The 25,903-nt window shown below is 58.7% G+C and overlaps 1 protein-coding gene and 1 long non-coding RNA gene across 2 annotated transcripts in view; one reads left to right on the top strand and one right to left on the bottom strand.

Moving 5' to 3' along the window:
• Positions 1 to 417: 417 nt before the first annotated feature.
• LOC123328672 lies at positions 418 to 6,358 on the bottom strand. The gene is made up of 2 exons (XR_006639841.1): positions 6,206 to 6,358; positions 418 to 1,762 (listed from the first exon to the last, which is right to left on the bottom strand). It is a non-coding gene; the product is annotated as an uncharacterized LOC123328672 (long non-coding RNA).
• Positions 6,359 to 7,746: 1,388 nt separating this feature from the next.
• FAM163B (family with sequence similarity 163 member B) overlaps positions 7,747 to 25,903 on the top strand; it is a 29,428-nt gene continuing 11,271 nt past the window's right edge. The window contains exon 1 of the mRNA XM_006062469.3: positions 7,747 to 8,037. The gene's annotated coding sequence lies outside the window, so the exon portion shown is untranslated. The remainder of the gene's footprint in view (positions 8,038 to 25,903) is intronic.

Below are 25,903 nucleotides of genomic sequence, written 5' to 3'. Positions count from 1 at the left end.
CTGAGAGCAGAGTGCATCCCTGGCTCCTCCGAGGGGAGACGCACAGCCCATAAAGTCTGCGGGGTCTTGGAGCACTCCAGGGCACCCGCCCACCCCAAACTTCTCATCAGAACAGAAAGAGCAAAGCAAGTGAGAAGAATGTGGCAGGAGACGCGGCCGGGGTCAGGAAGGTGTGCCCAGTCCTGCCCGGCGATTCCAGTCCCATCACGAGAACGGGGGCCCTCCCCTCCCCACGTGGGAGCCACACTGCACCCCGGCTCTGAGAAGGGGGCGTGGAGGGTGAGCTGGGACTCGAACCCCAGACCGACCCCGTTTCGGGTGACAATGGGGCAGTGAGGAGACACGCCCGGGGTGGCCCTCACCACCCCCACCATGGGTCCGGGAGGCTTGTCCAGCGGCCCCGCTTGGAGCCGAGGGTGGGCAGTGAGGAGACACGCCCGGGGTGGCCCTCACCACCGCCACCACGGGTCCGGGCGGCTTGTCCAGCGGCCCTGCTTGGAGCCGAGGGTGGAATACCGGCCCCTCCAGGCTCTGTCAGAGGCAAGGAAGCTGCCCAGCCCCACCCCCCTCCAGGACGGGTGAAACTGGCAGGGCTGAGGCTCTGGAGACCAGCACCCAGGCCCCGGGGGAACCACCGGGAGGAAGGGTGGGATTTCTGCCCAGTGCAGCCCTTTCTGCTGAGACGGCCACGGCCTCGCCTCCAGCCCCTGCTCACAGAGCAGCCATGCCAGGCAAGCTGCCTCACCCTCACCTGGGAGGTGAGCAGACCCACGTGGCTCAGAGCCCCACGTGGGGAAACCGAGCTCGGAGAGGCTGGGCTTGGGGCTCATGCTCGCCCACTTAGGAAGCAGGGGCCGAGGTCCAAGCCCCTCCCCTCCTCCTGGGCTGCCCCAGGGCACTGTGGCCAGAGCTCCATGTCCAGGCCCAAATGTTGGACCCGTCCAGATGGCAGGCCTGACCCAGGGGTGGATTCTGAGAGGATGAGACTGGGCCTGTCCTGTTCCCCTCCCTCCCAGCACCATCCCCCTGCCTGCACACAGTAAGTGCTCAGTAGAGGAGTTGGTCTGACGGCGTGGGCACTCAAATAGGTTAAACAACTGCAGAAAAAGTATTGTTGGGATTTTGATCAAAGTGTTATATGACCCTCCTGGTATCCTGGAGGCGGCAACATTCAAGCTGGGCTTTGTAGGGCGCATAGGAGTTCATGTGATGGTGCTGGGTAGATAGGGCATCTCTGGCAGAAGCACCAGCAAGGGCGATGGCAGTGGGGTGTGGCCTTGGGAACTGCCAATCCAGGGCCAGCGCTTGGCTGCGCCCCCCCCCAGGTTGCCCTCCATCCGCAAGGCCCCTGGACGTAGACAGGGGTTCCTGCTGGGGAGGGGCTCCAGCCTGTGTGGGTCCCTGCGGTGAGGGAGGCTCCAAGTACAGTGAGCCCAGGGCAGATGGGTGAGAGGGCTCTGCCTTTCCTCTCTGCAGAGCCTGGCCTGGGGAGCGGCTCTGGGCCAGGATCCCCTGGGCTGTGCATCAGCTCCGTATCCCGCCAATCTCGCCCCTCACCGCCTCAGTTTCCTCATCAGTCCCACAGGAAGGCTCACCATGGCCAGCGGTCTCAGTGGGACGTCGGGAGCAGAGGGAGGCTCTGCATTCTCACACAAAGGTCTTTCTTTCATTCAACAAACAGTTGCTGTGGCTGGTGCTGGGATCCCGAGATGGAGAAAGCACAGTCTTCGCAGACCTTCCATTGTGAAGAGAGCGGCAGAGCCTGAAGGGACCACAGGTGAGACAGCGCCCGAGACTCGGGGCCACTAAGAAAGGGAGCAGGTGTCGACAGAGAAGGGCCAGGGCGGGGCAGGGGAGGGGGCGTTGTCGAGGGCGGATGTGCCCCTGTGTGTGTGTGTGTGTGTGTGTGTGTGTGTGTGTGTGTGTCTGTGCACACGCTCAGTCGTGTTCAACTCTTTGCAACACTGGACTATAACGTGCCAGGCTCCCCTGTCCGCGGGATTTCCCAGGCAAGAATACTGGAGTGGGTTGCCATTCCCCTCTACAGGGGATCTTCCCAATTCTGGGTCTGAACCCCCATCTCCAGCATCGGCAGGCCGACTCTTAGTGCCACCAGGCTTCTTTAGTGGAATTCAAAAAACCACGTGTATTTTTTTTCCCGTGCAGACACTGGCTCGGGAGCAGTGTCTTTCAGCACAGAACCGTGGCCGAGGCTCTTCAGGTTACCCCAGGCCACCCAGGTGGGGAGGTGGGGGGCGCGGGAGCAAGTCCAGGGCGGGAGGGAGCCTTTGGTTGGCACAGCCCACCCCTCACCCCTGCACTCAGAGACCCCGACACCGTGCTCAGCTCTGCTTCCCCTCGTGGAACCCTGCTGGTCCCCTCGTCTCTGAACCCTGCCTCATTTGTGCCCCCCTTTCAGATCTGCCTCTGGGTGGTGGGGGGCGGGTGGCCGTGACGGGTCCTGACAGTGGGCAGGCCAAGCTCCTGTGTCCGGTCTCTGTGCCCTGGAGGAGGTCATCGCTGAGGGCCTGGGTGGCGGAGCTCCCCCGGCAGCACGGAGACCGTCCTGGTGGGGGAGGAACGGCTCCCTTGCTGTTACGATGAAAGGCCTCCAACCGCACGCAGACGTTAATGTCATGTCCTGACATGTAGGTGTCAGTCACGGAAGCGCCGCCGGCTGCGTCTTCTGTTAGCAGGAGCAGCGTTCGGCCTTCACTACAGCCTGCGCTAATGGAAGCTGACGGGTGACAGGAGAGGCCCTTGCTTCTGGGTGCACATCGTCCAAACGGGGAGTCTCTGTTCTTATGTCCTTTTTCAAAGCAGGGTAGCGGGGGCCTGCTCGGTGTGCACTTGGGGGCCGGCACGGTCCCGGTCACCGCACAGCCTGGCAGGCACCCCCGTCCCCAAGCCTCAGGCTCTCTGCTGTCAAATGAGTCACGTAAAATGAGAGTTCTCGCCTTCCAGGACTGTCAGGAGGGCTCAGTGATAAGAAGACCCCGAACGTGGTAGCTCTTTGTAGCACAGTCCTGGGTCCAGCTCCATCCAGTGAGAGGAGCTTGGTCTTGTTGGAAACCTCACCCAGCTCTGAGTTCCCAGATACCGGGGGTTTGGCTGTGTCTCTGCCTCACCCTCCCAAGGGCACATGGATGGATGGACGGATGGAGGGAGGGAGGCACCGCTCGGGTTTGCTCCTGCTGCAGAAAGGTTTGATTGGGAAACAGGATCGCATCCCGAGAGCTCTTGTTAAAGCGTCTCAACAAGTAACAAATGTCTGAAATGGAGGAAACAAGATGCCTCCGGGGCCCCGCCTGGGCCCCCACCCTCGGGAGGACTTGTCCTGAGACCCATTTAAGGAGCCCTGAGGGAACCTTGTCAGAGCACCTCAGTCAGTGCCCAGGCTTCCTCGTTCGGCAGCCTTGAAGACTCCTAAAGAATGAATGATCAAGCTTGCTGTCACAACATTTTAAAACATTGCGGTAATTAAAAACCACCAGTCATGTCTGTTCAAACAGATGAGGCTGTCTGTTCCAACCAGGGCGACTGGGATCACCCCACTCGCCACGTGTGGGGAACGCTGGCACGCACACAGGACACCCGCCCACTCCCGACCCCCTGCACGCCTGGTCGCCTAGCCTGCTCGCTCTCACGCACTTTGATGCCTCGTTATTCTCCTGGTCATGTCCAGACAGCATCCAATCCAGAGTCCTTGAGGTAGGATGTGAGTGCACTCTGCTAGCCCACATCACAGAATAATCTCAGTGTCACAGCGTTGCCCATCACGGAAAAAAATATATTTTTTTAATTATTTGTTCTCTGAATGGACTTGACCTGCAACCTAGATGTAGTGACATCAGTGAAACTGCCACCAGCCCATTCAATCAGGTAGAATCCGTCCGGAGTGCAGACCGAGAGAACAAAACAATTCAATGGGCAAACAGAGGTTAATGTGGCAACTGCCCGAAGGTATGGACAGTTTCCTTAAGGACTTCGGTCATTTGGCCCAAGGCCCGTAACCTTGGAAAACTCACCAGGGGGCCCTTCTTGGTGCCCAAGGTCCACCATCAGCCAAAATAGAGGCTGAGGGAAGTGGGATTCCCTCTGGGCGGCCATCGGCTGCCCCTTCTGAAAGCTCATGGACTTCCAAGGCTGGAAGCATCCCCTGGGCCAGGTCAGCCAGCCTGTTCCTGCTGTAAGTGATGGACAGCTGCTGCTCGGACACTTCTGGAGATGGCGAACTCACCCCCTCCTGAAGGTTTCCAAAGAGTTGGAAAGGCTTTGGGCCATTAGTCTCACATCCTGGCAGAAACTTCACTCCTCGAGCGCTCTGCTCCTCTGCAGGACCAAGTTCAGTCCAGAGATTGCAGCTGGGCAAATGCCCTCGGCTCCCAAGAACTTAATTCAGTCCACCCGAACTTGCATGTGCTGTGCGTGCAACGTGGCTGTGAGTAGAAGGCTGAGTCCCCACGGTGAGGTCATGGTCCCTCCCCAGCAGGCTGCCCAGACTTGCACCCAGGAAGTGTGTGGCCATCAAGGTCCTGGCTTTACTGTGTCAGCCTCAACTTCCAAGAGCCCCATTTGCTTTTAGTGGGAAACGCACCTTTGTGAATTGCCACGCGTGATCAACGTGCCGGGATTTTTTTCGACCAACTTGGCCATCTGTTGGCTTTGAGTTCTATCCATGGAGCTCTGCGTCGCGGAAAGATGCTGGAGCCGGGGACATAGTAGCTGCCGTAGACTGAAGTTGCCATGCAACCGAAAAGCAGATTGTAGTGGAAGGAATGCCAGCGGGGTGGTGCCGTGCCGTTCCTCCCGCCCCCGGGCCTGTTTTTGGCCGACCTGAGAGAACTGTGTGTAGCTCTAATCCTTTTTTTTTTTTTTTTCATGCACGGGAGAAATTGCTATTTAAGGAAATCTGAAGGTGAATTGTTTCTATAAAGTCAGACCAATGAATCCTCATTTCCCCCTATTTTTATTTTTGGAAACGAGGTTTTTGCTTAAAATGAAGCCACGCGTTGGTCACACAAAGAACCAGTTTGGTGGTGATCACAAGGCATGGTTATCTAAATAAAATCCATTCAGTGCAGCTCCTGGCCAGTCGTGTGACCATGGGTAACCCACTTCACCCTCTGCTACCATCTATAGACTGAGGATAAGGTGCCTGCCTTACATGTCAGGGGGGATGTTCAGGCTGGTTTTAATAAAATGGGCTTGGACTGCAGCGTCACAAGCACCAGGAGTCCATCTCTCTGCTCAGCCTGGGAGGAAACCAGTGCTTCAGCAGGTCAAGAGCTCTAGAACCTGAATCAGCCTCTGAGATTTGCAGCTGCCCAGACCCACGGCTGTGAAATTCCGCACAGTGAATGAAAAGCAGGCCTGCGGAGAAGTGGAAGGGCCTGCGAACGGGTTGGTAAGGAGGGTTTGGCAGCGACACTCCTTTTAAAATTCCTGGCACACAGTTGCTAGGATCCAAGAAATCTTGAAAAAAAAAAAAAGAAAAAGTTGCTCAGCAGTCAAAATGAGGATTTTGACTGGAAATGTTGATTTAAAGGATTCCTATGCCGACTGCTAGGGCGCTGAATGGCTGGCTACTTTGCATCTCTCTCCTGGTTTCCTCTTTCTCTCTCTTTCTCTAACTCCTTATATGGAATTTCTATTCATATTTCCACCTATTTTCCTAGTTTGGGGACAACGTGGAAAATCTGGAAGGAGACTGTTAGGAGCCCATGCTTGACAACTGGTCCAACCCAACTCTAGCCTGCTGCTTTTAAAAGCCTCGATCTTCAGCTGCAAACTTAGGCACCAACAGTATCCATCTCGCTGGGCTGTTGAGAGGAGTAAATGCAGCAATTCAGGACAAGTGTGTAGCCTTGTGTCCAGAGCATAACGATGTTTGTCACGAGATAAGTGCCTGGTGGATGCAGGCACGGCTCACAGTCAGTTAATGAATTAAGCACAGCCACTGGTCCCCTGGGAGATGAGGCAGGAGACACTTAATTACCCTGCTTGGAAGGGACAGAGACACCGCAGGGCAGGCTCCAGCTCTTCTCCTTAGTTAAGAGGAACGAGCTACTTGCCTGGTTTGTTATAAGGAAGCTCTCCAGAGTCAAAATTGCTTGAATAACTCTGGAAGATCAGACAGGCACCCCTGCCAGAGCAGCAGGGGCGGGCTGCAGTGGAGTCTGACGCTTGGTTTGTAAGCACTCACCTCTCAGCCCTGTCTGGCTCCAAGCAAGCTGCATACCCTTCTGTCCTCAGCCCATTTGTAAGGTGGGAATGAACTCCCTGGAGGTCGCTTTACCTCCCCTGTCTGTTTTCGGTATTCTCATCTCCAGAATGGGCTGAAGTTACATGTTCTTCCTACCAGGGTAGAGCTTCTTATAGAGAACATTAGGGTCAATAAGGGACTTCCCTGGTAGCTCAGCTGTGAAGAATCTGCCTGCAATGAGGGAGACCTGGGTTCAATCCCTGGGTTGAGAAGACCCCCTTGGAGGAGGGCATGGCTACCCACTCCAGTATTCTGGAGAATTCCATGGACTTGTATAGTCCATGGGGTTGCAAAGAGTCGGACACGACTGAGCGACTTTCACTCTCTCTCTCTCTGAGGGTCAATAAGGGCTTCCCAGGTGGTGCTAGTGGTAAAGAACCCATCTGCCAATGCAGGAGACATAAGATGTGTGGGTTTGATCCTTGGGTCAGGAAGATCCCCTGCAGAAGGGAATGGCAACCCACTCCAGCATGCTGGCCTGTAGAATCCCATGGACAGAGGAGCCTGGTGGGCTACAGTCCATGGGGTCGCAGGGAGTCGGACACGACTGAGCGACTTAGAACACACGAAAGAGTCAATAAAGCAAGCATGCACACAGTGCTTTCAATGAGCCTGGCGTGGTTTTCCGTGCATATACATTCTAACTCAAAGCCTTTTAAATTCCAGAACTTTCTCAGTTCAGGGTCTCTGTGGCTGCAGCCTCCTCTGGAGTGTCCATGGGGACAGAGGTCACAGAATATTCCGTTAAGGTCAAGGACCTTCCATCAGAAAGTTTTCTCTGGTACCCAGCCCAAAGCTGCCCCACTTTAACTTCTGACTGTTGGTCCTGAGTCTGTGTTTTGAGGTCCCGAGGAAGAAGTCCACTCCCTTCCCCTATGAATGCTCTGAGAGGTGCAAAGACAGCCATCAAGCCCCCAGCACCGGCCAGCCCAGTTCAGGACCAGCACTGCCCCTTCTCTCACTTGCTCTGTGCCTGCTAACCAAGAAAATGGGGGTGGGGGGGGAGGGGGAGGAATCGTGATAAAGGCAAGCATTTACTACGCACTCATTGTGCGCCAGGCACCTGGACGAGGTTGAATTTCATTCTCAGACCGACCTTCTAGGCACTGCTCCCAGTCCCATTCTGAAGATGAGAGCCAGAGGGGCACCCCAGTAAGGGACTTGCCCCAAGGTTGCACTCTTTGTAAACAAGCAACTTCGGTCCGGGTCCGAATCTCAGCGCGGTGGAAACGGGGAGTGCAAGGAAAGCAGGCGAAGAGCCAGCGAGCCCCGCAAAGCGCGGTCAGAGTGTGGGGTCACCCCCAGGCCGGCGGGAGGTCGCGAACCCCGGCCCGGAGCGCACCCGCCGTCAGCACCAGGGACAGCTCCCAGGCCGCTCCCCGCAGCCCCCGACGACGGCGCGCGCGGGGCCGGCGGCGCGCTTCTCGCCCGGCTCGGGCGCGCGCCCTCCCCGCCTGCGCGCGCGCCCCGCGCCCGGGACGCGGCCGGAGCAGCGCGCGTGCGGCTCGCCGGGAGCCAGCCTGGCGTCCGGAGCCGCGGCGCAGCCGGCGCTGGCGAGGGGCTGCCGCCTGGGCACGCAGCCGCCTGCCGCGGTCCTCCGGGGCCTCTCACGCGCCCGCCTCGCCCGCCGGGCCCCAGCAGGCGCCGCAGCCGTGGCCTGGGCATGAGCGGCCGCTACTAGCTGCGCCTGGCCTGGGACGGACGCCGGACCGCCCCGTCACGTGCGCCCAAGTCCTCGGCCAGCCGGGGCCGCGCCGTTCCCATGGTTCAAGGTAAGGGCCGAGCGGGCGCGCGGGTCACGGGGCGCGTGGGCAGAGGAGGCAGGCGGGGAAGCCCAGGCGCAGTGCTTACTTGGTCTGGAGTGCCCACCGCAGCCTGCCCCGGGCTGCCTTGCGCCAGGCTCCTGTCCCGGGCAGCTGCAGGGCCGCTGACACCCGTCCCATCCCTGGCTGCCCTCAAAGTACGCGCCTGTTGAGGAGGTTGTGGACAGAACCGGAGGTGGGCAGCGAGGGCCTGAGGAACAGGCGGGGGCACCCACGGTGCCAAGGGATGCCTCGTCTCCCTCCCGGCGGGGGGATGAGGGATGCTGGAGAGGGAAACTTTCCCAGCGGAGCCTGGCCCCTGTTCTCTCTGCCGCCAGGGGCTGAGCCCTTTGTTTACCAAGATCCGCCTCCTGCGAGACACCCTGCTGGGGCCAGACCTGCGGTGTCACCCATTCAAGGTGCTCAACACCCAGGAGAAGAGGGGCATTGGCCCTCCTTGACAGATGAGGAAACCGAGGCTCAGGGAAGTTCAGCCACTTCCCCAAGGTCACACAGCCAGTGAGGGGTAGAGCTGGCCTCTGACGCACCCGCCTGCTGCCCGCCTCACTCCCACCTTTGTCTGTCCGAAATCTCAGCTGAAGTGGGGGAGGGGAGACCAGTCTGGTGTTTGGTGTTTGGTTTCTCCAGTCGGGGATGGAAAGACACTGCGAACACTAAAAATCCTGTCCACCCTCCCAGCTCTGCTGTTTCAACTCACTCCACGTCCCATACTCCCAAGGCCAAGGGCCACCCGGGCATGAGGAATCCTGCCAGTGGGCAGCCCCCCGCAGCTCTGAGACTAGGATCTTGAGGGTCAAGTTCAAGGACCCATCTGGAAAATGAGGGAGCATCCTGGAGGCCATGGCCCCAGCACGCCCCCTCGCATGCCCCCAAGAAACTGGCATGGGAGACAAGGAGGGACCCCCCGACGCTCTCCAACCATGCCAGGCCAGGCTTTTGGGGAGGGATGGCTTCCAGGAGCACTGAGGACTTCCAACCCCCCAAAGTTCGGGCTTGCCAGGAAAACGCACGTGCCCATCTTCCCACCTGCCTCCTCCTCCTCGGGGAGCATTGGGTCTCGGTGACCAGGGCTCTTCTTATCTAAGCAGGTGGGTGTGACTACCTCCTGTGCTGGAAGAGTTTGTTTAACCCCACGCATGCTGACCACTAGCTTTCTAAAGAGCTTGTGTGCTAGGGGCTTCTGAAACATGCGTCCTGCTCCTGAAGCTGGGGCTCAGGCAGTGTGGGGTTTTCTTCATCCTTTCTTTTATGTGGCAGCGGCCGGCTAGGCACCTGGAGAACAAGAAGAAAAAGACAGAGTAATCCCCATGCCCTGGACCCTGCTGAGCTCCCATTTCCCCGTGGACTGCATTTCCAAAGGGGCTGAATCCCGGGGATTCACTGGGAAAGCTTGGAAATGGTTTCCTGAAGGGCTTGGGGTCCGAAAAGGACCTCCAGGTTCTCCCAGCCTAGGAGCTCCCAGGATAAACAGGAGTAGGGGTGGGGAGCTCCGGGGAGCCCTGCTGGCCTTCCTGGAGCGAGCGGATGCTCTGCTCCAGGCTCTTGCCCACAGAAGGACTGCCGCTGCTCCATCTTCGCCTCTCTAGCGTGGGGAGGGGAGAACATGCCCACCCCAGAGCTCCCGTCCAGCCTCCAAGGCTTTGAGCCCCCAGACACCATGACACGTCAGCACGACAAAGTGGATGAGGGCACTGGGCGGGGAAAGGCAGCCGCAGCTGGAGGAGCTGGGGTTTCTCTGCCCAGTTCTGTCCACCTTTCTGGGTGACCTTGGACAAGTCGCTCTCTCTCCAGACCTCGGTTTCCCATCTGTGAAATGATGGGGTGAATCACGTCACGTCCCCCGTGGGCCATTGCAAGTCTGTTCATTGCAGCCCCAAATGGAGCAGGTAAGGCTGGCTAGGAGGAGTCGAAGTCTTAGAGGAATTCAGTGGGGTTTTGAAATCTCAGGGCTGGCCTGGAGCCAATCCCACCAACGCCACTTCCCTCTCAAGTGAGGACCCCAGTCTTGCATGTCTGGGGGCTGGTTCAAAGTTGCCGACTCCCGGTGCTGATTCTGGGCGAACCAGGCGGTGTGTCCGGCCGGGAGGCTATGGAACCCTGGGACCCATTCCCGCAGACAAGCCTCTGGGCTCCAGCCACACGGGCTGGCTCTACGGAGTGATGGCAGCGGGAGCCCAGAGGAGTGATTACAGCGGGAGAGGGGGCAGATGGGGCTGCAGGAGAGCTTCATTACATCTCAGTAAATCATCTCTGACTCGAGGCTTGCCAGGCAGGAGGCAAGGCAGAGTGGCAGCCGGCCCTTGTCCGGTCCTCCACAGCAGCCCCCAGCCTGCCCCTCTCCCTGGAGCAGCAGGTCCGCATCTGTGCATCAGGGAAAAGGCAATTCCCATGGCAGAGAGAGTGGATTCCAGGCTGCTCTGGGCAAATCACTCGGCCTCGTCATGTGCAAAAAAAGGGGTGCTTCTGCCTCCGCCTCCACCCCGGCACATGGAGGGGTAACTGAGAGTCCCGGCCGCATCACCAGTGCCCGGAGCCTAGTCCAGGGCCGGCCCCTCTGAGGCCACGCAGCTGGGCTTCTCCGCCTGGCTCTGCTGCCCTCCTCGGCGCTGGCTTTCTCTGCCGTATCTCAGTCCCTTTGGATTTGCTCCAGAGGGGATTTGACAAGCCCAGCATCTTCGGGTTGCCAGCTTCTCTCCTTGCACTGTGTAGCAGAAAGGCTCCTGGGTGCCCAGCTTGCGCCTGTTTGTCTTTGCAAAGCTCTTTGTTCCTTTTGGAATCAGGTCCCCTCCCCACAGAGGCTCACGGTGGCGAACCTCCCCCACCCGCTTCCTGTGGGAGTCTGAGGGTGGAGGGGGGGATGGAGGGACTGCAGGAGGAAACCTGGGTGGACAGGCCAGCCTGCCCTGAGCAGAGGGTGAGCAAGAGCCCCGAACTCAGACCGAGGCGTGAGTTCCAGGCCCAGTGCTGCTGCGTCCCGGTTGTGAAGTGGGGACTGTGGCCCCTAATTCCCTGGGAGCCTTGGAGGATTATATAAACAGTCCTGGTGAGAGCCCTGGGATTGGAAGTGGGGAGCAGGTGGGGGGTCAGATCAGGCAAGGCTTGTGAGCCCAGCTCTGTGGGTGGGCTTTCTCCAAGGTCTCCAGGAGCCACAGGTGGGAAGAGCCTTGGGAGGACCCCAGGCAGGTCTGGCTCTCAGGGGTGCAGTGTGGAGGATTCCCAGGAGGGGGTGAGGCTGGAGGCAGGGAGGCTTGGGAGGAGACTGCAGCATTCAACCAGAGGAAAGCAGTAGCAGCCTGGGCCAGGAGAGTGAGAGGCGGGTAGGCGCCAGGCTCAGCTTTCCCAGATGGCAGAGGTGAGAGAGGGCTGGACCAGCCCGGAGGCCCAGCTCAAGCCAGGCTCTCGGAGCTGCAGCCTGGCCTGCCACGCCCCCCAGCCACGAGGACAGGTGGGCAGTGTGGCCCGGTAGGCACGAGCACAGCCTTCGGGGCCGACTGGATCTGTGTTTGTGTGCAAGCTGTATGTCCTCAGTGGAGTTACTTAGCCTCTCTGGACCCCAGGCTCTCCATTCACAAAACGGCAATAATAACGTCAAATCCATACACTCCTGCGCGCTAGCAAGAACCTTTCTTCCCAGCCGGGTCTACCCCAGGGCAGCTCCTGCTGGTGGTCACGTCCAGGCTTGGCCACAGGCTTACCTCGTGGCTGAGAAGCGGGCAGACCCCACACTGGGACCGCATGGTTCCCTGACTGTCACCTGCGTCTTGATTCTACCCGCCCAGGTACGTGGTCTCTGCAGGCAGCAGTAATGGCAGAGGTGGCCCCTGGGGGCACTCCCAGGCCGGTTCTGTCTGGCAGCTGGGCCTCTGTGTGGGCCCTGGGTCCCTGGAGAACTGTCTTCTCTCTGTGACTATTATTACCACTATTTGCGGTATTTAGTTCCACATACCGTCCACAAGCATGGGCTTCCCGGGTGGCTCAGAGGCGAAGAGTCCGCCTGCCAAGCAGGAGATGCAGGAGACCCAGGTTCGATCCCTGGCTTGGGAAGATCCCTTCTCTAGGAAGACCTAGTGACTAAGCAACAACAACAGCAACCGTCCAAGCATCAGCTGGAGCAGTGGTCCTCCGCAGACCAGCAGCTTCAGCATCCCTGGGGGCTGGTTGGGAAGTCAGGTCCTCAGGCCCCCTCCAGACCTGCTGTAGAGCTCTGGTGCTCAGCAAAGTTTGAGACACACTGTTGTGGAAAACATACTCTACACCAGAACAGAAAAAGGGCTGTGCCTGCAGAAAGCTCTTGTAGGTGATGGTCTACCTTATGCTCCTCACGTTATTAATGAACATATATTCGTTGTAATACATTAAAGAGTTTTTTAAATAGAATAAATGCATGCCTGCTGTTAAAAAAATAAATCAAGCCATCCAGCTTTGTGACAAAGTAAAGGCGTGGTTCCGGCTGCAGCCCGCACACCTGAGCTTGGCCATCAGCGTCGCTGCGGCCACACCGGGCGTCCCCGGGGGCTCTTCTGCCTCCCTTGTCGTTTTATTGGCTGGTCTGGAACATCTTCCCACGCCAGCACCCCATTCTCTCGTCGAGTTACCTGGACGCTTCTTAGTTAGCAGGGTTTCATCTCTGTTGCATAGTTTGTACAAATTAGTTCAGTAATGCCCACAGGGAGTGGCTTGGAGCAGGAGGGAGGCACGGCCTCAGGGGAGGGACGTGCATGCATTGAATGTCCGACAGGGCAAGGGCAGTTCCCGGTGGATCGTACCCTGGGCGGGCACTGCCTGGGTTCAGAGGAAGGCACCCTGCGAGCTGGGGCAGTCAGGGAAGGCTTCCTGGAGGTGGAATTCAAGCTAAGCCCTGAGAGATGAGCATGGAGTGGACAGGAGCACGCACGCTGGAGAGATGGTGCGTTTCTGCCATCCCTCGGATGTGGGGGCACGTCTGTTGGTTTTGGCTGTTAACGGGGGACCCACTGAAGATGCTCCGGGTTTCCTCACCTCTCTGCTCCCCTTGAGAACCACCTGGGCTCCTTCCTGGGGGTCTCCCTGGCTCGAAGCACTCGAGAATGTGCTGTGATTGAAGTTGGTTTCCCCACCCACGGCCCCCTCTCTCATCCTCTGGTCTCTGCCAGGCTTGAAAAGGCGCGCGCGCGCGCACACACACACACACACACACACACCCTGCCCCGGGCTGAGGGCGCTCTGCTGCAGTAAATGAAGGACCCACTGCCGGCCCCCGCCCCCGGCCCCGCTGTGGCGGCTGGGTTTGCCGTTGCTGCCGACGCACCCCGAGTGCTAATGCCTGTTGTTTTGCCAAGTGTGGGAGGAGGCAGGAAAGCCTGGGGCTGCAGCGGGGAACTTGGGGGTGTGTTTGACCCAGCGGAGGAGCGGGGTGGCCCGGGAAGCATCATTAGTTTACCCGGAACGCTGTCCTGGGCCTCACCTTGCAGGTGGAAAGGTCATATTTACATCCTGTTTTCCAAATTCTTCCACTTGGCTTTGGCAAATGTGCCCACACTCCATCCATTCAGGGGCTCCCTTCAGACAAAATTAAAATGCTCTCCTTTCCAGTTCAAAGGCGAGCCCTGGATCCTTTCTCCTCAGGGGGCCCTCCTCCCCACCACCCACACCAGCCACTGCTCCCAGAGCCCAGCAGAGCCGCTGGCTTAGAGAAGCACCCACATGTAGATCCAGAAACCACGTGTCTTTTCCTGCCGGGGGCTCCCCTTGAAACACCACAAAACCAACCATGGCTCTGAGAGGGCCGACCCCAAGATGCGATGATCCAATCCTGGTTTGAATGAAGACAGTGAGAAGAGTCCGTTTCACCACAAAAACGGCAGCCACTCTTTTGTAACTTTGTGAGCGTCTGGTATTTGCCTGTGTTTGGGGTTTGTTTGGTTAAAGCGCTCATTATACAGAAGACTCCTGGCTCAGTGCGAACCTGTTTACAAAATGAAAAACATAGTCAACTTTAATTGTACCTCATGGAACTTCTCACACGAGAGAGTTCCCCCTAATTACTAAACAGATTTCTCCTCCCCCAAAATATTTTGTTTTACAATGCTGTGTCTTGAATAATCACTTTCACGGTAGCTTTGGCTTCCCTGGTGTTTCAGACGGTAAAGAATCTACCTGCAAGGCAGGAGACCCAGGTTCGATCCCTGGGTCGGGAAGATCCCCTGGAGGAGGGCACAGCAACCCTTTCCAGTGTTCTTGCCTGGAGAATGCCACGGGCAGAGGGGCCTGGAGGGCTACAGTCCATGGGGACTGAGCAGATGCAACTGAGCGACTAACACTTTACCACCGCTGGGCTGTGTCTGGGTTTTGCTGTCTGCCCTCCGCGTCGGTGCATTTAGACGTCAGGATGAGGGAAGGTGAGGCAAGGAGGAGGGCGTGGGTGGGGGTGGCCGGGGACCGGCAGGGCCGCAGATGCAGTGGGAAGCTCAGAACAGGCCCGGGCTTGGGACCCGGCCTGCGCTCCCCCCGCTGGCAACCTCAGGTGTGTGATTGAACCTCTCTGGTCCATACAGACGGGGCAGTCATCCGCCTCTCACAGTGAGGGCTCGTCGTCACCCACCTAAGACCCCGCGTGCCAGAGGAGCGTGACACATGCAGCCTGGTGCTGGACTCCGGGGTCTCTGGCTCTGGCGGGCGGGGCTGGAGCTCAGGTTCTCTGTGGTCGCGTGTGATTGGTACTCGTGTTTGTGTTCACTCGTCTCTGACTGTTTGCAACCCCCAGGAGTGGAGCCTGCCAGGCTCCTCTGTCCATGGGATTCTCCAGGCAAGAGCACTGGAGTGGATTGCCATTCCCTTCTCCAGGGGATCTTCCCAACCCAGAGATTGAAATCGCGTCTCCTGTGTCTCCGGCATTGGCAGGCAGGTTCTTTACCACTTCGCCACCTTGAAAGCCGTCCTCGCTGAGGCCAGCTCCCAGACCCCTGGTACAGTCCAGGGGCCCTGCAGGGGACAGACCCTGCCAGCCCCCACTCCCAGCCTCATCACTGACGTCCCCTGCCGCACTTACTTCCATTCTGGAACGTTCGAGACCCTCGTCCCTAGGGGTCCTCCTGCCTCCTCGCCTCCCTGCCTGAAAGGTCCCTGATGGTTGGCACAGGTCTGCCTGTCAGGGAAGCGACCTTGACCTCACACCACCTCCCGAGGAGGTCAGGTCCAGGACACGCTCTCAGCCGGTCAGCACCCGGCTCTGCAGCTTGTGCCCCCTGGCCTCCTTCCGTCTATGGCCCAGGAGCCCGTCAAGAATGGCACCTGTTGGTCTGGCTCATCAGGGAGCCCAGAGCTGGCACCCGAGTGGGGCGCTTACAGGTTTTGTCGGGTGGCTGGATGTTTCTGTGCCATTCTCAAGGTCAAGGTCAGCCGCACCTGCTGGGGACAGGAGGGAGCACTGGCCTCTGCCGACTTTCCCTGGACTGAGGACCACCCCCTCCCCCGACATCTCAAGTCAGAAGCAACACCATCCAAGCCTGTTCGGGGAAGCAAGGCCTCAGACCGTACAGAGATAGGAAGTCAGCTCACCTGGCGGGAGGTCGGCCAGCACCCGGGGTTGTTCCAAGCAGCGCCCACCGCCCTCCAGCGGCGGAAGCGTGATCGTCAGACGAGGTGCTGCTTGACAGCTCCGGACTCACGGCCTCACTAGGTGGGGCCTCGGCTCCTGGCCAGGCCTTGGGGGTTAATGCCACTTTTCACTGACAGCGACTCCTGATTTTGAAAAAAAATTCATTTAATCTGCAAGACGGGTCCTTTCAACAACACGCCTACACTCACTTAAAAATGGCTGAGCCCAGTTTTTTTTTTTAAGGGAAAATGGATATAAACAGATTGCTTCGAACAGAGTCTTCGCTGGTGCCTGGGCCAGGGAAGACTGCCCAGGGCATCTGAGTGGCCCCCAGAAGTGGAAAAGGGGGTTGCTGAATTGGCTGTGGTGGCCGAGGGTGGAAGAGGGCTAGCGGCAAGTTTGCAGCCATGGTGCCGGCAGGCCCGGTGGGCAGTGGAGCTTCATAAACCATCAGATGAATGAAGAGGCAAGTGAGTGGGCACGGGGTGAGGATGGACCGGGGGCTGACTGCTGCCCTTTGAGGCCTCTGTCCCCAGGGTGGGGGTGCACAGGCTGGGGGGGCCTTCTTCAGGGGCCCCCCTGGCTTGTACTTGGGGAGAACCAGCGGTGACTCCAGGGAAGAACAGAAAGCTTAGCATTTGACTGAGCATCAGAGGTGGTACTGCCCTCCTCTGCCCCACTAGGGAAAATTGGAGATCCAACCCCTCGGGTTGACCACCTTGGATGAACTGTGATTTCAAGAGGAGAAAAGTTCCCTTACTGTTCACGGAGCAGGTGATTAGGCCAGGTAACGTCCAAAGGCCCTTCTGAACCTAGGAGGAGACGGGAGAGTCTGCTTCTTGGCATCTGTGGCCCAGGCATTCTGATTTTCTAAGACTACAGGACGTGGGTGCTTGTGTCCCGGGAGTCCCTGATTCCGCCACCTCAGAGCAGCCTCTTTGCACCTGCTCCACGGGTCCCCTGGCTGCCCACCCAGCCTTTACCCTCTGCCCCCCTTTCTCTTCCCCACACCCACTGCAGACCCTCCCTGAAGCCACAAGGCAGACGCTGAGCCTGACTTAAATGAGCTGCACTGGTCAGAGACAAGGGCTGGGGTCCAGGGGGCTTTCTGTGGCAGGTGCCAGGTCCCCTGAACTTAAGGGGTGTATCCAGACAGAGTGGTGATGACACGGGCCCCCAGTGCTGGACGGTCCTGCCTGTGTCTTTGGAAAAACCCGGTGGCTTGATTTACCTTGGCCTCTGCTCATCTGCTCTTCAATCACATTAGCACCACACACACAGACCTACACAGATGTGCACACGAAACATACACACACGTGTATGGCATACACATACAGATACGCACGTGCACACACAGATACAAACACATACACATATGCCCGCCCCACCCCCCATACATACACACACAGCTCCAGGGCAGGTGGCCCAGCCTGGGTTCAGCAGGAAGGGCTGGCCCTGGCCCCTCTGTCTGCTCTGGGTGGTCTCCAGCGGGGGTGGGAATTTCAGGGCCACCCCGGGTATGCCGGGCGGGAGTTCACAAGTGCACCAGCAGCCCAGGCCTTCATCTCACTGACTGTGGCTTCCTGGGTGGCCCTGGTCCCCGGTCCTCAGTGCCCACCTGTGGGGAGGGAGGATGGCATGCTGTCTTCCGAGCCCACAGGGCTGCTGGTGCTTCGGGGATTCCCTGCCTGAAAAGCCAGCTTACACTGGAGAGAGCTGTAAAGTCACGGGCACTGTTCTAATTAGCCAGCAGAATCCGTGCCAGCCGGTGGGCGGGTGGAGGTGGGGGGCACGGGGGTGGGGGGGCAGGGGCCTCCTGGCTTGCTTTCTGCCCCCTCGCTGCCTCCAGCCCAGCAGCCAGGCACCTGGCCCCTGGGCCACAATCAATTGTCCAAGTGCCCTTATCAACTGGGTTAAGGGGAGCCCCACCTCCTCACCTCGGTGCGTACCGCTTGCAACAGTAGCCATGGAAACTGCCTGTAACCTTGTGAACAGCTAAAATTTATATATTTTTTGGTTGGTTGTTTTTAAAAACATTATGCAGATTTCCTTTGCGCTGTCACACTCCTGTGGGGATAAGTGAGGGGAATGCAGAGCACGAGGTCGTCATGCCAGCGTGCCTCCAACCCCCTCCTCCTTGCTCACTTGGCAGGGCCCGGATCCCAGAAGTCAGGGTCCCCGGTGGGGTGAGCCCCGGAAGGGCCACTGCCCCTTTCACCTGGGCCTCCCCCAAGACAAGCCACACTCCACCTAGCCTCCCCAAAAGCAGGGAACTTCCCACGTGACCCCCCTGCTCAGGTAGGGTCACTGGGAACCCAAACCCAGCAAGAAAATGAGACTCCTCCAGCAGCAGGTCCAGACAGCGTGTGCAGTCTGGCAAGGAGCTGAGCTGTGGGCCCTGCCCTGCAGGGCTTTCTAGTCAAGAAGAGGAGACAGTGCTCATATTGTCCTTTATTTCACCTTAACGTCAGAAGGATGTTCTGCTGGGTAGAGCATTCTAGGTTGGTGTGCCTTCTTTGAAGATGCTACCCACTGTCTCCTGGCTTTCATCATTTCCAGCGCAAAGTCGGCCGTCCTTCTTGCCTGTATTCCACGGCCTGTGCCCTTTTCTCTAAGATTTTGTCCTTATCCCTGGTTTAAAGGAATTTGATTTGTTTCTGGTGCTGTTCTCTTCATGTTTCTTGTGTTTGTGCTTCCGAGTGTTTGGATCTGTGGGTCCGTAGGTTTTCACCCACTTTGGAGATTTTTCATCCAGGACTACTTCTGATCATTTTTTCTGCATCCTCCTTCCTTTAGGATTTCTAGTTACACATCTATGAGGTCACTTGAAGTCTCCCACATCTCACTGAGGCTCTGTTCACTTATTTGCATTTTGTCTTTTCTCTCTCTGTATTCATTCTGGATACTTTCTATCGCTGTCTCCAAGTTCACCGATCTTTTCTTCTGCACTAAGTAAATCAGTGTTAACCCCATCCAGTATATTTTTCATCTTAGACATTGTATCTTTTTTTATCTCTAGAAATTTGATTTTGTTCTTTTTAACATCTTCTATGTTTCTACTTAACATGTCCAATTTTTTCTCTAGTGTTTCAACATGTGGGCGACAGTTACGATAACTATTTTAATGTTCTTGTCTCCTAATTCTATCATCTGTGCCATTTCTGGGTTAGTTCCGGTTGATTTTTCCCTTCCGTGTGGATTGTATCTGTTTTTGTCTGCATGCCGAGTAATTTTTTACTGGATGCTAACCTTGTATATTTTACCTTGTCGGGTGCTAGGTCCCCTGTGTATGTTTGTGAACTTTGTTCTGGGGTTTGGTTGTTACTTGAAAACAGCTGGTTTCAGCCCTAGCTGTTATGCTTTGGGAGGCAGGAACAAAGCACATTTAGTCAAAGCCCTCTGAATTTTCTAACCAATGCTCCAGGAATTATGAAGTTTTCCTCTCTGATAGGAGCAGGAACTATTCCCGGACCTGTGTGAGCTTCCAGTATTGTTCCCTAGAATCTTTTCAAATGGTTCTTTCTCTTAAAAAAAAAAAAGTTTCTTTCTCTGACCTCAGGGAGTTTCACCCACATAGCTGTGCTGACTGGTATGTAGCTGAGTAATCAAGGGGATCCTCTGCACAGATTCATGGTTCTATGTAGCTCCTCCTTCCTAAGACCCTGCCGTGTGCAGTAGCATCACTCAGCTTCCTTGGAGTCAGCTCTCTCTCCCCAACTTAGGGGGACCACCAGGCCCCACCTGGATTTCCCTGCCCTGCAGCCTGGAGACTCACCAGGTGGGGAGCCTGGACACTCTCACCAGGTGGGGAGCCTGGACACTCTCACCAGGTGGGGAGCCTGGACACTCTCACCAGGTGGGGAGCCTGTATACTCTCACCAGGTGGGGATCCTGTTCAGTCTGGACTGTCCTCATTCCTTGCCCATCTCTTGAGGATGGTCCTTCCTCACCTGATGCCAGTGCCTTGGGAACCATTGTTTCATAGATTTTGTCCTGGGTACTTAGTTGTTTCAGGCCATAGGGTAAATCTCAGCCCAGTTCCTCCATCTTGGCCAGGACCCTGATTAGCCAAGGCTGCTCCTCAGGACGTAGGTTAGTGCTCCCAATTATGAGGGGAGCCCCAGTATCACCCCCACTTGGTCAGTGAGCACGCCGAGACACAGAGGAGTTAAGCAGCTTACCCAGGGTGATGCCGAGCCTGGAGGCAAGTCCTGGGCCACACCATGCTGCCTCTCACAGACAGGAGCACCGCAGACTCAGTGGTTCCCCATCATGCAGACACCCAGGCCTGAAGCCTTGGGGTCCCCAGGACTCCTCCCCACCCCGCACCCCCATCCTGCCTCCCAGTCACCCCCTTCTCTCTATCTCCACCCCTCTTGTCACCTGAAGCCTATGCTAGCCTCCAGATAGCCCCTCCCACCCTGCCTCTGTGCCCAGCCACCCACCCCACAGCCACAGAGTTTTTAAAAAGCAGAACTGACCCAGTGACTGTCCTTGTCAACACCCTCCCGAGCCTTCGCACTGGATTCACTCATTCATTCATCACTTAACTGAGGTAATATGAGCCACTGTTCTGGGCACCAGGATAGAGCAAGAAGCAGAACAGACAGAGCCCCTGTCCTCAGTGACTCAGATTCCTGGGAGAAGAGACAGACAATGAATGAATGTATCATGTGTAAAAGGGTAAGGGCTGGAAGGATGAGCCCCTCGGGGTACGGGGCAGCCATGGTGGGGAGGGAGGTTATTTTGGACAGATGGTCACAGAAGTTCTCTCAGGAGGAGAAATTTGAGCAGAGACCTGCGTGCAATGAGGGGAAGAGCCACACAGCCTGTGAGAGCAGGGCATTGTAGGCAGAGAGGGCAGCGTGCAGAGGCCCCGCAGCCACTGTGGGCCTGGCACGAGACAGAGCAGGCCCGGGGAGCAGGCAAGAAGGGGACTCGGCCCCAGAGGGGTGGGTGGGGAGGAGGAGCCTCAGGGATGCAGCAAAAAAGCACTCAAAACACAGAGGGGATGTGGTCAGCAGGGCTCTGTCAAGGATCCCCGCATCTCAGGCCAGGCTTGGGGCTCCCCAGAAGTCCTGCTCCCTGAGGACCAGGAGGAGGCTGGCACCCTGGCCCTGTTCCCTGCCGTGACCTCCACACGGCACAAGCTGGCACACTGCCCACACCCCACAGATGCTTGTGGAGACTGGCATGAACATCTTGTTCTGAAGATGAGGACACGATGCCCGTGGTCGCCCTGGCACTAGGGCGAGGAGCCTGGATTCACCCCCAGGTCTGTCTGACTCCCAGACAGACCAGGGCTGCCGCCTCCCCCGAAGTCTGCACTGACTGTGACCTCTGCTCTGAACCGTCTCGCTCTCACCCCCAGGCGCCTCTGTTCCCCAGAGCACGAGGCAGCCCCTCCCGTCCTGGAGTCAGGACACGGGGACTGGCTGTCGGGTGTTTGTTCAATCACTGTGCGATGCCAGAGGCGGCCGGCATTTCTGTAAAAGTCTCGTCCCTCCAGCCTGGCCCTGAGTTCTGCCTGTCATTGACCTTGAGCAAGTGCCATTCTCTCCTTGAGCCTCAGTTTCCTCATCTGTAAAATGGAGTCAATTATTCTGACTCCAGGGACAACGTGTGTGTGTGCTCAGTCGCTTGGGGCGTGGCCAACCCCTTGTGACCCCAGGGACTATATCCTACCAGACTCCTCTGTCCATGAGATTTTTCCTGGCAAGAATAGTGGAGTGGGTTGCCACGCCCTCCTCCAGGGGACCTTCCAGACCCAGGGATTGAACCCATGTCCTCTGCATCTCCTGCACTGCAGGCAGATTCTTTCCCACTGAGCCACCGGGGAAGCCAAGGCTGATGGTGAGGCTTAAAGGATGTGACCTGCGCTGTCTCCCTGGAGCCTGTCCCCGTTTGCTTTCGCAGATGGTAAACCGAGGCTCTGGCGCAGTGAGGCTTTCCTGATGCCATAGAGCAGGCCAGGAGCGGAAGCAGATGTGGTCAGGGTCTCCTGGGCTCAGCAGCCTCAGTCTCCCTCCTCCGCTCACCCCTCTGGCATGAGCCCTTCACAGCCGGCTTGATCCTCTTCCCGGAAATGCATCAGTGGCTCCAGTTCCCATCTGCCTCCTCCAGCGCTTAGCTGCCAGGGGCTCTGCTGTGGCCAGTGACTCAATGCACAGGGGCGCAGACAGCGCCTGCCATTTACTGGAGCCTGTGCATCAAGGGCAGGCTGACAGTGCGGGGGTTCCCAGGGCCTCGCGGGGACTGGCAGGAAGGCGGCGGCTCAGGATGAAAGCGTAGGGTATGCAGAGCACGGCTGGGTGCACAGAGGAGCGCACAGGCTTCCTGCAGACAGGGAGACCTGGGCATCAGCCGGCAGGGTCAGAAGGAATCGGCCGCCTGGACGGAAGCGGGCAGCGGTCCCAGAGGCGTCCCAAGCCGAGGGACCGTGGGGCAAAGACAGGCCTGTGCCCCCACAGCGCAGAGGCAGGGCATCCAGGCTGGCCCTAGGGAAGTGGCTTTATTCAGAGCCAACTGGGAGCCACTGTGAGTCCAGCCTTGCTCTGGGGCCCATCCTTCAGGACAGCAGTCCTCCAAGCGAGCTCCCTGGTCCAGCAGCATCAGCAGCCCCCGGGCATGCTCAGCCCACCTGGACCTCTGAGCACAAGCTTCCAGAGGAATCCCTGCAGCCCACAGCCCCCCAGGGGAAGCCAGTGTGGCCTAAGGTGAGAATCTCCAATTTGAGGGGAGCCCTCAAGGGGGCAGGCACTGGCTGGGGAGCCAGTCTGGCCCAGGGTCCGGGAGGCAGGAGGGAAGGGGCTGGGATGGAGTGCTGAAGCCTGATGTTGTCTCAGGGCCATTCCTACCTCTGACTCACCCAGGCAGACAGCACCCTGAGGTTAGGCCTGGGTTGTGGGGGGGCCTCCCCAAGCCACAGTGGTACTGCTCTGTTGACCCTTGGGCACCCATGGGCCCCTCACGGAGAGGGGAGGTCTCAGAAGTTGGGGTCAGCGCCAGTACATAATAGACAACAGACATGTCAAAGGAACTCAGGCAAGTGGCCAGGACCAGCCACAGTGTGGGTGGGAGGCTCATGCAGGTGGGGGTGGCCAGTTCACTTGGATGCCTTAGCGATCTGGCGGTGGTGGGGGGTCATGTCACTGTGGCCCCCGCAGGCCTGGGCAGTGGCCAGCTCTGTGGACAGGGGAAGGACCCCCAGCAGGCAGGCCCCCCAACCTTGGGCCCACGGTCACGCCTGGCCCCGAAAGCCTGCCCTGCGGTGCCCGGGACAGCCGTGCGGCCGCGCACAGGTGGGCAGTCCTGGGTCACCAGGGACAGGTGCGTCCCTGCTGAGTCTCTGAGCCTCTGTTTGCCCCCCGGGGTCTGGCTGAGTCACGAGGGTTTTGTGGATCCCAGGGCTGAGCTGCAGTCCTGGGCCAGGGCCGAATCGGGTCCTGCTTGTGCCCTGGGCAGACCTGGACACCCCGTGTCTGTTCCTCGCCCGTGCTGAGAGCTCCTGTGAGGGCGAAGTGAAACGCGGCAGGCAGAGCCCTTGCCCAGCGCCTAGATTTCGTACGTACTTAGCGATCAGAGCTCTGGCGGTCCAAGGAGCCCTGGCCGGGGCGCCCTCCTGCATAGCCGCCCAGCCCTGAACTGGTTCCGGGGACTGTGCCCAGGTCTTAGACGAGGAAGGTAAAAACAAAGTTGTCCAGCAGCAGAACCCAGCTTCTGCACGTGGTTACTTTAAGGGAGAGGAAAAGCCTGCTGCTGAGCTGGGGTTCCCTCAGGGGTCTCAAACCACCCTCCCAGGAAGCCCCTGAATGGGGCACCCCAGTGCCTTTCTCCTGACCAGGACCCCCGCCCTCCGTGCCCTGACCTGGCCTGCAGTGCCCACCGTGTCTACCATCCCCTCCACCTGCCCAGGACACGCTGGGGGCGGCCGTGCCAGAGCTGGGGGCCGCAGGGCTGAGAGCCCATCCCTCGCTTTCCCACATTCAGGGCCTGCTCAGCCAAGCCGTGCTAAACGGACCCTGACTCAATTCAGTCCGCCTGCCACACGGAGCCATCCCTGTGTCCTTGGGAGGCCCTGCCCCCGGTGGCAGATGGACTGCCAGGTCCCTGCCTTCAGGGGGCTTCCATTCGGAGGGGCGCCGGGAGACACGTGTGCCCCACCACCCATAGGCAAGCAGGGGTGGGCTGGGCAAAGGGGGGACCAGACAAGACACTGACCTGGGGTGGCACCCAGGCTCAGCCCCTGCTCCCCACCTCAAATCATGTGAGCTGTGTCTGGCTCTGTTTCCTTGTTGGCCAAAGGGGACCATGACGACCCTGCTCAGACCCTCGTAGGGATTCAGGATGCTGGTCAAGGGTGTAGTGCCCGGCCTGGCACAGAGGAGGTTTTCAGGACAGGACCCTGTGCTTATGCCAGGACCTGCCCAGACTTAGGTTCAGGAGCCCCAAGGGGGTGGCATGGGCAGGAATGCCAGGTCCTGGGACACCCCCACAGCCTCTCTGCTGTGTTAACGTCGCTGACATCAACAGCTGGGGGGCCCACCAGAGAGATGGGCCTGAACTGTGAGCGTCTCCACAGCATGCAGACTCTCTCAGGCCACGAGAAGGGCAGGCCGGTGAGGTCTGGGTGCTGCTGAGCTCAACCTCCAGCTGGGGGCTCGCCCTCCTCCCCCCCACCCACCTCCCGATTCCTGCCGCCACCTGGGGGCCCAGAGACACAGTTCAGGGTCGCTGGCCTGTGGCCCTCCCTCTGTGCAGACGTCAGGGTGACCCTGAGCCAGGCTCCCCCTCAGGGGCACAGCCACCCATCGGCACGGTGAGCAGGCGGCGATGTGTTCACAGCCTTTCACACCCCCAGGCCGGCCCCCACGGAGCCAGGGGTCCAGCTTCCTTTGACCACAGTCCTCAGCGCGTGCACCCTGAATTTCTGCTCCTCTAGATGAGCTGGGCAGTGGGGGGAGGCAGGGGCTCCGGGCTGGACAGCAGCAATCACAACTCAGGCTTTAATTTTGCAGTAGATTCTGAACGCCGGCCTCACAAGAGGACCCTCTAGGCCAGGCCTCCCACCAGGACGACTAGGCACCCCCCCACCGCCGGCACCACCCACTGTCCCAAAGGCCGGGGAGACCCCGGGCACTGTTGGTGCAGCTCCTTAACGGAGGCCAGGAGGGGCGCCTCCTGCTGCTCCCTGGGGCAGCGCCCACCTGGGGACCACGCCAGAGGGGCCAGGAAGGCCACCCAGCTGGGGGTGCCCAGGCAGTGGGGAAGCCGGGCCACCCGGCCCACTCATGTGTGGCAAACCCCTGCTGCCCACAGTTCCCCAGCCACCAGGCCCTGGGGTCCACCCTGAAGGCTCTCCTCCTGGACTGCAGAGCCACCGGCCTCTTTCCTCAGCTGCAGCTGTATCCCCAGCAGGCGAGCAGGGCCACAAAAACGGGGTGTCCATCTGATTGGGTTTTCCTCTTTCATGGTGGGTTGACTCAGTCCTCCAGCCTCAGTGGACCCCTGGGAAATGCGAGTGGGGTGATTGTGCAGAGAGATGCATCTGAGCCCTGCTTCCCACGTGGCCCGGGAGAGGGGTGTGTCCTGCGGTCCACCCTGGGGGAGCCGGGGGTGAGATCAATGCGTGGATGCGGTGGTCACTGATGTCCTCCTGAGCCCTGACGATGTTGAGCTGAGACCCGGAGGAGTGGCTCCCCATGGCACCCCAGTCTCCCTCCCCACCCCACTCTGGAGCTCTGCCGGGATCCCACTAGGAAATTCTGGTTCCTCCTGCAGAAGTTCGAGGAGCCTGGCAGGTCTTTCATTCACAGTCAGAGCCCCTGAGTCCCTGCCAGGCATCCTGCTCTGTGCTGGGCAGCAGAGCCATGGACCATGGGCAGGGCCCTGCTCTTGCATTGCTCACCCCAAGAGGCAGCAGGGTTATGGGGAGATCTTCTGGACATTCGTGAACCCCAGAAACGGCTGGCAAAATGGGACAGCCCCTGTGCTCTTGGGCCCCTGGAGGAGTCCAGACCACAAAGCCAACCAGCCCGAGGCATCCACAGTATTTTCTGGACACCGGTAACCTGGCCCCAGCCCACCTGGCAGTACCAAGGCCCGATGCTGCAGGCATCCTCCGGCCTTGGGACCCAGGGTGGGCACAGGCCCGGCTCACTAGGTCCTGGTTCCCAGCTGGCCCAGGTGCTCTCCAGGCTGGGCTGATCTGGCTGAGGATGGAGCTTGGGGGTAGGGAGG

The sequence above is a fragment of the Bubalus bubalis genome, chromosome 12 (assembly GCF_019923935.1).
Source record: "Bubalus bubalis isolate 160015118507 breed Murrah chromosome 12, NDDB_SH_1, whole genome shotgun sequence".
Taxonomy (NCBI): Eukaryota; Metazoa; Chordata; class Mammalia; order Artiodactyla; family Bovidae; genus Bubalus; species Bubalus bubalis.
The sequence above is the reverse complement of the archived record's forward strand: the minus strand, read 5'-3'. Positions and strand labels throughout refer to the sequence as shown.